General features: G+C 46.4%; 1 long non-coding RNA gene across 1 annotated transcript in view; it reads right to left on the bottom strand.

Moving 5' to 3' along the window:
* Positions 1-1822: 1822 nt before the first annotated feature.
* The window catches only part of LOC118167312, a 9174-nt gene continuing 1387 nt past the window's right edge, over positions 1823-9609 (bottom strand). The window contains exons 2-3 of the long non-coding RNA XR_004751097.1: positions 3535-3643; positions 1823-2328 (exon numbers count right to left, since the gene is read on the bottom strand). This is a non-coding gene — a long non-coding RNA (uncharacterized LOC118167312). The remainder of the gene's footprint in view (positions 2329-3534; positions 3644-9609) is intronic.

The following is a 9609-nucleotide window of genomic DNA, read 5'->3' as shown; positions in this document are numbered from 1 at the left end:
CATTCCTTCTTCTCCCACTTTCTTTCTCTTCATCCCTAAGTGCTTTCCTCATCACCTAGTGCAATTCCACCTTTAATTACACCCCTCCATGAAACCTCCCTCCTCTCCTGCTTCCTAATGCATATCCTCTCAAATCCTTCTACTTACCCCCATGATCCTATATACACTCCTCCCCACATTGCCTTCTTTTCCCCCATCCTTCCTTGACATTTTCTTCCCTCTCATTGTCCCTGTCCGCACTGTAGTGAGTGTCCCCCCTGCCTTCCTCTCCCTTCATTCTCTTCCTCGCTTGCTTGAAACTCCTCTGGCTCTCAGCTTTCCCTTTCTCTGGTGCTTTCTACTCAGGGCTAATGCACGTAAAATAAAAATACCACAAAGACAACACAGCTCATTCACCTCGCTTACCGTGAGCACGCGTGGTGCAGTGGTGGTGTGAGGGACAGAGGGCACCAGGAAGGTTTAGGACCAGTGGGGTGGCAGCAGGGTGGCTGGGTGACGCGGGAGCAGCAGATGTGGCCCCGCAGTTGAGTGCTGGGCCCTGAGGACCTGGCAGCGACAGGCCTGGTGCTGGGGGCAGCTTGTGGGGAAACCCGATGCTGGACACCCGGCCCACCAAGACAACACATTGCATCTGCTGGAGAGTGAGAGGCTGGGGATTTGGGGGAAGACAGACTTGGGGCCCATGGGGAGAAGGTGCAAGCAGACATGGCATGCAACAAGTGGGAAAAGCCCGAAAAACAGCACTTACAGTGGGACCCTGAGAAGAAGAAGAACAGGGAACAAGCCACAAGGAAAGTTCAAGAGGAAGCAAACTGCGTAAGAAGAAAGCAAGGGAAGGGAAATGACATCAGGGAGGCACAGCCAGAGAGAAGAACCAGGAGTCACAAAAACATTTGGACATGGTAGGGAGAGAGAGAGCAACAAAAAAAGCAGCTGGAAAATGAACCAGAAAAGATAAGGGTGTTCCTAGCTATTTGTCAATGCCATAATGAGTCAGAATCACTGAATTTCCGGTCTTCTATTTAAATGTAAACAATTATTTCTTCATCTGTATTGCAGTGGTGCCCCCAATGGTGCCAATCAACCCACAGCATGTCAGGGTTATCCTCACTCCAGAGACCTTGCAACACTGCCAGCACGTTTGCTCGAAGGCAAAGAGCAGGGGAAAGGTGCAAAGTTGTCAGGAGGGCATTAAGCAGGGGCCTTAATAACTGGTTGTTGGATTTTTTTTTATTATTATTATTTTTTCCAACAAACCTAAAACACTCTGAGAGGCTTACTCACAGATCAGCCTGGATGACACCCCGGCAGAACAGCCTGGCTCTCGTCAGCTTTCCTGCTCCTCTTTGGCCAGAGGACATGGCCAACAGCTAGATACTCTCCTCCCCCTCTGCTTCCCATAGCTGAACCCTCCACACTCACAGTAACTCTTACCTCACATAGTCAGGGACATCTAACCCTTGGTTTAGACAATGAACTAGGGAGAAGGGGCGCAGGGATGGACTGACCCTCAGTAGGGATGATCGTATTCTCAGACAGTGAAATCTTAAGATCTGTCCATTTTGCTCTTCCCTTTGTGCCCACGGACACAAGAAAACAAGTAATTATAATAAAGAGAGACTACCTTTCCTAGGTATGTCTTCTGGCCATATGTCAATGTGTGCCTGCCTTACCCTTTACTTTATATTTGTCAGGAGAAGCTAAGTAAAGGTTGTATTCACTGCTATTTGCCCTGGTCCTGTGGTATACAGCCAGTGCGAAATTCAAAGACAACTCAGGACGCTATCACCAGTCCTGCTAATGATATTTTTCACTTCCTTTATTTAGTACAAAGCAAATCATACCCAGGGTGCTTAATTTTCTTCTAAAAAAAAAAAAAAAAAAAAGAAGACATTAAGCGTATTTGCTTTTCAGGTCTGAATACGCCATCTCTCTGATGCAGTGGTTCTGGCTTCCTAGGGACTGCCTGTCTAGAAATGTTCGTGAGAGCTGCTCGCTGTACAAACACACCTCTAGGATCCACTTTTAGTGAGCACTTCCCATTTAAATTCCTGCAAGTCGGTCGTGAAGCTGAAGGGTCGCTGAATAGACTTTGGTCCTTACAATCGCAATCACTTTCTGAAGAGCAGGAAGTTTCCTCAGGCAGCAAAAATATGTTAGCTTCATCAGCAAGACAGCACAGATTGAGGCTGTTGGCACTTAATGTATGTAAATTGCCAGGAATCCCGAGTCACCCATCCAAACCCACTCTTCTGAAGGCAACGCGCTGTGCTCTGCCTCTCGAATCCTCCACAAGTCTTGACCAACTCTTGTGGCACCGGGCTATTTCTGGAACGAGCGAGTGAAACCCTGGCAGAGTTATTTTGTGCATCTTTTGTAATGCTGTATTTCAAACACGTAGCAGAGAGCAGGGAAGCAACATGGAAGAGAAGCGGTCTACGTTCAGACCTTATCTTTTGCAGTGACTGGCTTGTGCGATAGCCGAACCGCTGGGTTCCTCTGCCTACTCTTCCTTATGCAAACAAGGGGAAGTGATACTTAGTCATTATTATAACATCTAGGGATGCAAATTACTGTGTCAATGATTACTGTTTGTTCTCAAAATACATTCCATTTCCCTTTATCCCATTTACAACACGGGATTAGTCACTTCCAATGTTACAGAATCATAACCATTCATTCCTTGAGATGCAGTACTCGTTTCCCTAAAAAGAAAAGCACCTCCTCGAGGTAGGCCACTGCTTAACACTAGGGTATACAGGATCAAGTTGCTTAGATACTGGGGTGATGGAGGCTGTTAAGTACAGAGGTGACCAATAAACAGCACTAAAAAGTGCATAATATATTGAGGATATAGCAAATGCTTGTCTAATGTAACATCTGATGGCTAATGAGGATTTGTAACTCATCTGTAAGAACCGCTTTGCTTTCTTGCAATGACACTGATTGCATCAGGAATTTCATAGCAGCACAGAATAGTACATAAATTAAAATAATTAGACTGATGGGATACACAATTATTAGCACACATCAGTGTGCTTCCTTCAATGTGGATTTTACAAAGTGAAGAAATAACTTCAGGAATCAACCTACATTTTCATGTTTTTCCAAAGGAGTTTTTCGCTGCTGCACTGAATTTGGGATTGTAAAAAGTCTCTGATCGCTGCCTACATATTGTCCTAGCAAGGAAGGAAAATGTTTTATTGAAGCCTGCCTGAATTTTGAATGAGCTTTAATCACTGAGATACTGTAGACAATTACTGAGGCTATGGCTACATGCAAAATTGCGGTGAGGGAACTGAAGGTTACAAACTGATAAATCAGCTCAAGCCCATAGGAAAATACTCTAGGCTTAGATTAGTGTAGGTTCTACACAACCTTCTTTGTAGGTAGGAAGTAAGTTACAATTCCTAAACATTCTGATTCTTGCAAGATTTTGACACCATTCCACACGACATTCTCATAAGCAAGCAAAGAAAATACAGCATAGGTGAACTCCTCGAAAAGTAGGTGCATGACTCATTAGCAAGATACCTTTAAAAACAGTTGTCAATTGCTCCCCGTCATACTTAGAGGAGTTTTCAAACAGGGTCTTTCCAACATCTGTGTGGAATCCATTTTATGCAGTGTTTTCATTAACAACCTGTGACGAGGGAATAAAGAGTACTCATAAAATCTGCAGACATCATCTAGCTGGGAGAGGATGCAAACAGTTTGGCGGATGGACTGAGAATTCAGAATGATCTCACTAAATTGGAGAAAATCAACGACTCAGTAAAGAAAAGTGCAAAGTGCTACACTTAAGAGGAGGAAATCAAAAGCACAAAGAGAAAATGGGGAATAAGTGGCCCGGCAGCAGTACTGCAGAAAGGCAGCTCAGGGTGTGAGCCATGAACTGAATAGGAGTCAACAGTGTGATGCTGTTCCAAAAAAAGGCAAAGTTAATGCTGGATGTTGGGTGCACGACACAGCAGGTACTGTTTTGCTCCTCCTGGCACAGGAAGGCCATCCACTGACGGGAGATTTCAGAGCTGAGCAGCAAATCTGAGAAGAGGTTTTGAAACCAATGTCCTCTGAAGAAAGAGTAAAGAAGGCTTGTTTAAGAAAGGTGAGGCTAGAGGACGGTAGGATAACTGCTGGCTTATAAAGCTCACGTTTTCTTACTGACCACTGGGAGCAGGACAAGACATTTCTTTTCAAAACAAAGGCTCCAGCAATGTATGAAATCCTTTGCCACTTATTCCTAAGGGACTGAGGTTGAGGAGCCACCAAGGTGGCTGTGCACAGTGTCGGTCAACCTACTGCGACAGACTTAATCAGGGATGCTGTAGGTGTGCTCAGGCCTGCCAGCAGGCAGCAAACGTAGGATGCAAATGGAAACGAGCTCAAGGCATCCATACAGGGTGGCCACAATTGAACTGTGCCACCCCAGAAACGAAGACAAAATGATTTATTTTGCTATAAACCCCAGAGATGGCAATATTTGGTTTGACAGTGAGGGCAGAGCAACTTCCTTCTGTCTATCAAGTTACAAAAAGACCCTGTGGCAGCTGGTGCAAAAAGGCCATGAATTATGTCCCCAGCCTCTTCTGAAGCTGCTTCTGAACATCCTGGTGAGGAGGTCCCAGGAGGCTTCCAGGGGACAATAAAGAGCCTAAGCTCTTGCCAGTATAGGGAGTCTCTGCTTTCGTCTCCTGTGCCTTTCCTACATCCATGTGGACATTTTGTGTTTCTGTAGCTGCTGGTCTCTGCTGTGACTTAACTGAAAAAAAAAAAGGACAATATTTTCTTCTGCAATTTCAATGCTCCCTAAAGCTGGCTGCAGTTTCTTTGAATACTGGAGCTTTGAATGTCGTTGAGGAAACAAAACAATCGAAAGGGAAAAAAAAAAAAAAAAAAAAGAAAGAGAGAGAGAGAGAGAACAATTTTGGAACCCACTGAGTTTTTCACCGTTTCTCAACCCGGAGAAGGAAAGCACAGCCAATGGTTAGTGGCAAATAAGGTTTTGCTAACCTCCACTGTTCAAATTTAGTTACGATTGTGTCCTTTCTTCTGGATGAAGTAGGGGTAGCAGATATATATATTTTTGTCTTCTAAAACAGTCAAGAAAACATAAGGTTCTAGTAAAAGTTGTTAATCTGGAAAGCCGTATGGAAATCCACCATCACTTAGGAAACTGTACCCTCTGTAGCAGACCCGTAGCTGGAAGGATGCGACGAAACTGAGCCATGCTGACTGCTGTGGAGTCAGGGAGCAGAAGAAGTAGCACGGTGGAGGAGTGCATGGCTCAGTGGGCCAAGGACCGGCTGGGCATGTAGCAGGAGCTGGGACAAATTGGATTTGCTGCGTGACACAGTGGGGAAAGCATTTCACCTGTCCCTGTGCCACATTAGCGCCAACGATAAAATGAGATAGTGATCCTGGCTTTTCCTCATAAATAATTAAACTGACTTTCCTTATAAAAAACTTTCCTTACAGGCCCACAGATGACAAATACTACATAGGAGACAACAGGCTCTGTGGCCTTTTTTTCATTTCAGAATGAAACGCATTTCAGAACCCACGTAGTTCGGTAAAACAATTACAGATGCTATTCTTCTTAAGGGAAATGTGCTTTCAAAATGTGTTACTCATCTAAAAAAAAGAACAATTCATTTGGTTTATTTAACTGTATTAGCTAGCATCTAACCTGCAGTAATTTAATTGCAGATATTGCAAAATTAGAAGTTATCAGGCAGCCATCAGTGTTCATGATACTACATCTTTTTTACACAGAAATTGGAAGTATCTGAAGCACCCTATGAAATAAGCAAAATAATCACTAACTAAAGATGGGTGTGTTGTTGTTTTGTGTGTGTGTGTGTGTGTGTGTTTTTTTTTTTTGCTAACCTTTTGGATTAGAGTTAAAACACTTAGCTTTGCCAATAAGGCACAGCATATGAGTACTTACTCAGGCCACAGACCAACCCACACCAGCACTGACTAAAAGATTTGCTACAGTCCTACGTAACAGAGATCCCCTACGTGCCAGTGACTAACGAGTCAAAGAGGTGTTTTGTGATCACAGTCCCTGGGAACACATCTCCTCACAGTTAAGCACTTTGGTACATAAGCAGAGAAACAACCCAAGACCACAGACTGAGTTGGTTCACCCAGGGAACTGACTCTCTGGAAAGACCCTGTGCACGCCGCTTTCTTGAAATGCTCCTGCAATTAAGTGGCTTCCCATACAGTGATGCTTCCCCTCTACTTGCAGGCTGAAGCTAATGCACTGGCTAATGCCTATTGGTGGCCCCAACATGCTGCCACACATTGGAGAAGCTAAAAAATACTGGTCTGTTTTACCTGCTTTCTGCCCATGCCCAAACAACTTTGATTAGTCAGGGAGCATTTGGATTGTCGTGGAGACCCAGTACCTTTTTAAGCAGGATGGCTCATTTGCTGATTTATTTTTCCTGGCTTTGGCTGGGGCTTAAGAAGCAGTGTTCCTGTTTTAGCCTGGGGGCCTGGGGCTTTGTTCCCACCATGTTCCAAGAATCGTTCTTCTCTTCTAAGAATTATCAAGTGCTGAGCTGGTTTCTGGTGGAGACAGCAGAGCAGATGAACTTGACCTGGTTAGCAGGAACATACTGATCTCGTTGAATACTTCTGATGAAGTATCTAGCTGTATTAGTTCAGTTAGGATCAAAAAAACTTCATTTCCTCACAGTGGAAATGTCTCATTATCTTACAAACACAACCATGAAGTTCAGCTCTTCAGCTTTGTCAGGACAGGGGTCTTCAACCAAGCCACCACTGGTCCTGCTGGCACTCCCCTGCTGACAGCACTATTTCTCTGCACAGGCAGAGAGTTTGTGAGACTCAGCTTAGTCCTTCCACAACACCCTCTTAGCACTTTCCAAGAGCCATTTAGCACTTAGCACAGTAAGCAATATGTGGCCAACGAGATGGGAATATAAGAGGGATCTATTAGGGACTACTGCTGTTTGAGGGAATTTGTTTATTAAAGCAGATGATAATATCAGAAGCACTAATAAGGTACTGCGCTAGGCAGCAAAAAGTAGGGCTAAATATCTCCAGGTGCTGGATTTGACACCTTTCTAACTAAATCAAAATCTTCAGTCACCAGAGGCTCAGTGGTATTTATTCCAATTCGTATTTATTCCTAACGTAGTATGTTTGAATGTAGTCAACATCTCTTGAAGAACTAGCTGATCATCCAGTTATTTCCCCTTTTGAATAAGTATGCACTACACGGGAGTGAAAAAGTGCCTGTGGAATATCTGTTAAAAGGGATATAATGTTTGGTGAACTGCTCCAGGATAAGCTGCTCCTTAAAAGCTTCCTGATTCTTTCTTCCGTGTAGCAAGTCCGTGTGTCCGTGATTTGGACTTCAGATTGTGCATCAGGAAGTCTTCCGTGCCCAGTACTCCGCTCACTGCACTTAGCTGCAGGTGGGCATCTCTGCAGTGGCTGGGAAAGCTCTGCCCGTGCCTTCTGTGGCTTGGACAGCTCAGCCTGCAGTCTTTTATAATCCCTTACGTATCTGTCCTTCGTATTTCTATCCACAGACTATTTTCTGTATAGTTTCCTATCCAATGCAATACACAAATTAGTGTACTCAGCTTCCCTGGCACATTTTGAACCCCCTTTTTCTTGCAGATCTTCCCTAAATCAGTATGAGTTTACAGATTTTTCTACTAATCCTATGTTCCTACTTCTGTGGAATTTGCTTCCTCTGTGTGAACTGGAGACAGGTGGACAGCCCAAGGCAGCCAAAGGAGTGTCTTCCATGAAGAAACCACAGATCCTAGCCTGTGGTGAGCCTGCATCAAATATAAAATATGAAAGATTGCCACTGCAACGGCACCGGCGATCAGCTCTTGCTTGTGTGACGAACCTGTGAGGATGTCCTTATGCAACTCTCCATACAATTAAGATGATCTGCTACTGTTTACAACACTTTGTCAGCTGTATATGGATTTGCCATTTTGGTCCACTGTCGACAGAAACATTAATGTCTGTGTAAGCCTCCATGTTCCTATAATCATCCCTTACCTACCACAAGGTTGATCACTTCTTGAATATAGAGCTTTCCTATTACTCAAGTGCTACGACCCCCTTATAAACCCTATTTTTAACAAGGGTGGGGAGGAAGCCTGTGGAAACTGGATTAACTCCACCTTTATTCTTATTTTCAAGCTTTGTTTGGACTTTGTTTTCAAAGAGCAGGTGGTTTTGCAATAAGGGGATGTTTGATACAATTCAGAACATGAGTCAAAAGGCTACAAAAGTGGAAGGAATGAATTCCTTGCTTATCCCATCCTCCTGCACTGCAGTCCTAGGCTCCTGCAGGGAACAGATGACACGACACCAGCAACATAATGGCACACAGCGAGCAGGAGTGCTTCTCACTGCATGGCCACATTGCTGCCGGAGCACTGGAGACGTACCAGAGCCAGTTGCCAGCTAGGAACTACTGCCAGGATGACCACGGCTGCAAGGGGTTTAGCGCCCGGGTCTTTCCCCAGCCTCTCCAGAAATTTGTAGTTGGCACGAAACATCACGCTGCTCACGATACAGCAGTTAGTACCCATGCTGTCAGTCAAAACTGGCTCTACCATAACATTTGCTGCTACACCTGAGTTACAGTCAGCTTTCCTGGGTAGGAAACAAAACCACATGCTGCCTGGACAGCTAATCTGCATCCTGTTACCTCTTCTTCCAGCATCTTCTTACTTAAATCTGCTTCTGCATCCAGGAGCATCTGGGTACCGGTGAGGTAGTTTTATTCAGTCTGCTGATCTTTTCAACTAGAAGGGCAAGGTTCCCTCGCTCCTTCTTTATGTGAAACTAAACTGCTCTTACATAAATCCTCCCCCGCACCTTCAGCCCCTCGTTACACCTAATTTCAGAGCCTTTGACCCCATTACACCTCGGTGCTGCCTTCCAAACAGCACACTCCTGACCTAGCGACTCGTGAGGCCGCCGTGAGCGTGGTACGTGGGCACTGCCCGTGTGTGGAGGCAAGGGCTGCTGCAGCTGTCCTGGTCCCCGCTGGAGGATGCAGCGGTGCCCGTACGGCGATACCTGGCAGTACAAAGTGTCCGGTAACGGAGCTTTTGCGGCCTAGGCCTCAGACCTCTCTGTAAAACCCGTAACAGCTGCAGAGGAAGCTGCTCTCCAAACCTTCATCTCCAAAGCCCCAGGCTGGGCGAGGCCAGGAGAACCCCAGGAACACCCCGAGCTGGAAGGGACCCCCAAGGATCACCGGGTCCCACCCCCGGCCCCACGCAGGGCCACCCAGAATCAGCCCGTGTGTCGGAGAGCGCTGCCCAAACGCTCCGTGAGCTCCAGCAGGCTCCGTGCTGTGCCCACGTCCCTGGGGACCTGCCCCCGTGACCCACCACCTCTGGGTGCAGAACCTTCCCCTCACCCCCAGGCCGAGCCCCCGCCGCTCCGTGCCGTGCCGGGCCGGGGGCTGATGGCGGCGGGCCGGCCCCTCCCTCCCCCCGGCCGCCATCTCCATGCCCGCGGCGGCGGCGCCCCCTGGCGGCGGCGGGACCGAGCCCGCGGCCGCACCGAGAGCGGCGCCGCCCGCCCGCCGCC

The sequence above is a fragment of the Oxyura jamaicensis genome, chromosome 5 (genome assembly GCF_011077185.1).
Source record: "Oxyura jamaicensis isolate SHBP4307 breed ruddy duck chromosome 5, BPBGC_Ojam_1.0, whole genome shotgun sequence".
In the NCBI taxonomy this organism is placed as follows: domain Eukaryota; kingdom Metazoa; phylum Chordata; class Aves; order Anseriformes; family Anatidae; genus Oxyura; species Oxyura jamaicensis.
The sequence above is the reverse complement of the archived record's forward strand: the minus strand, read 5'-3'. Positions and strand labels throughout refer to the sequence as shown.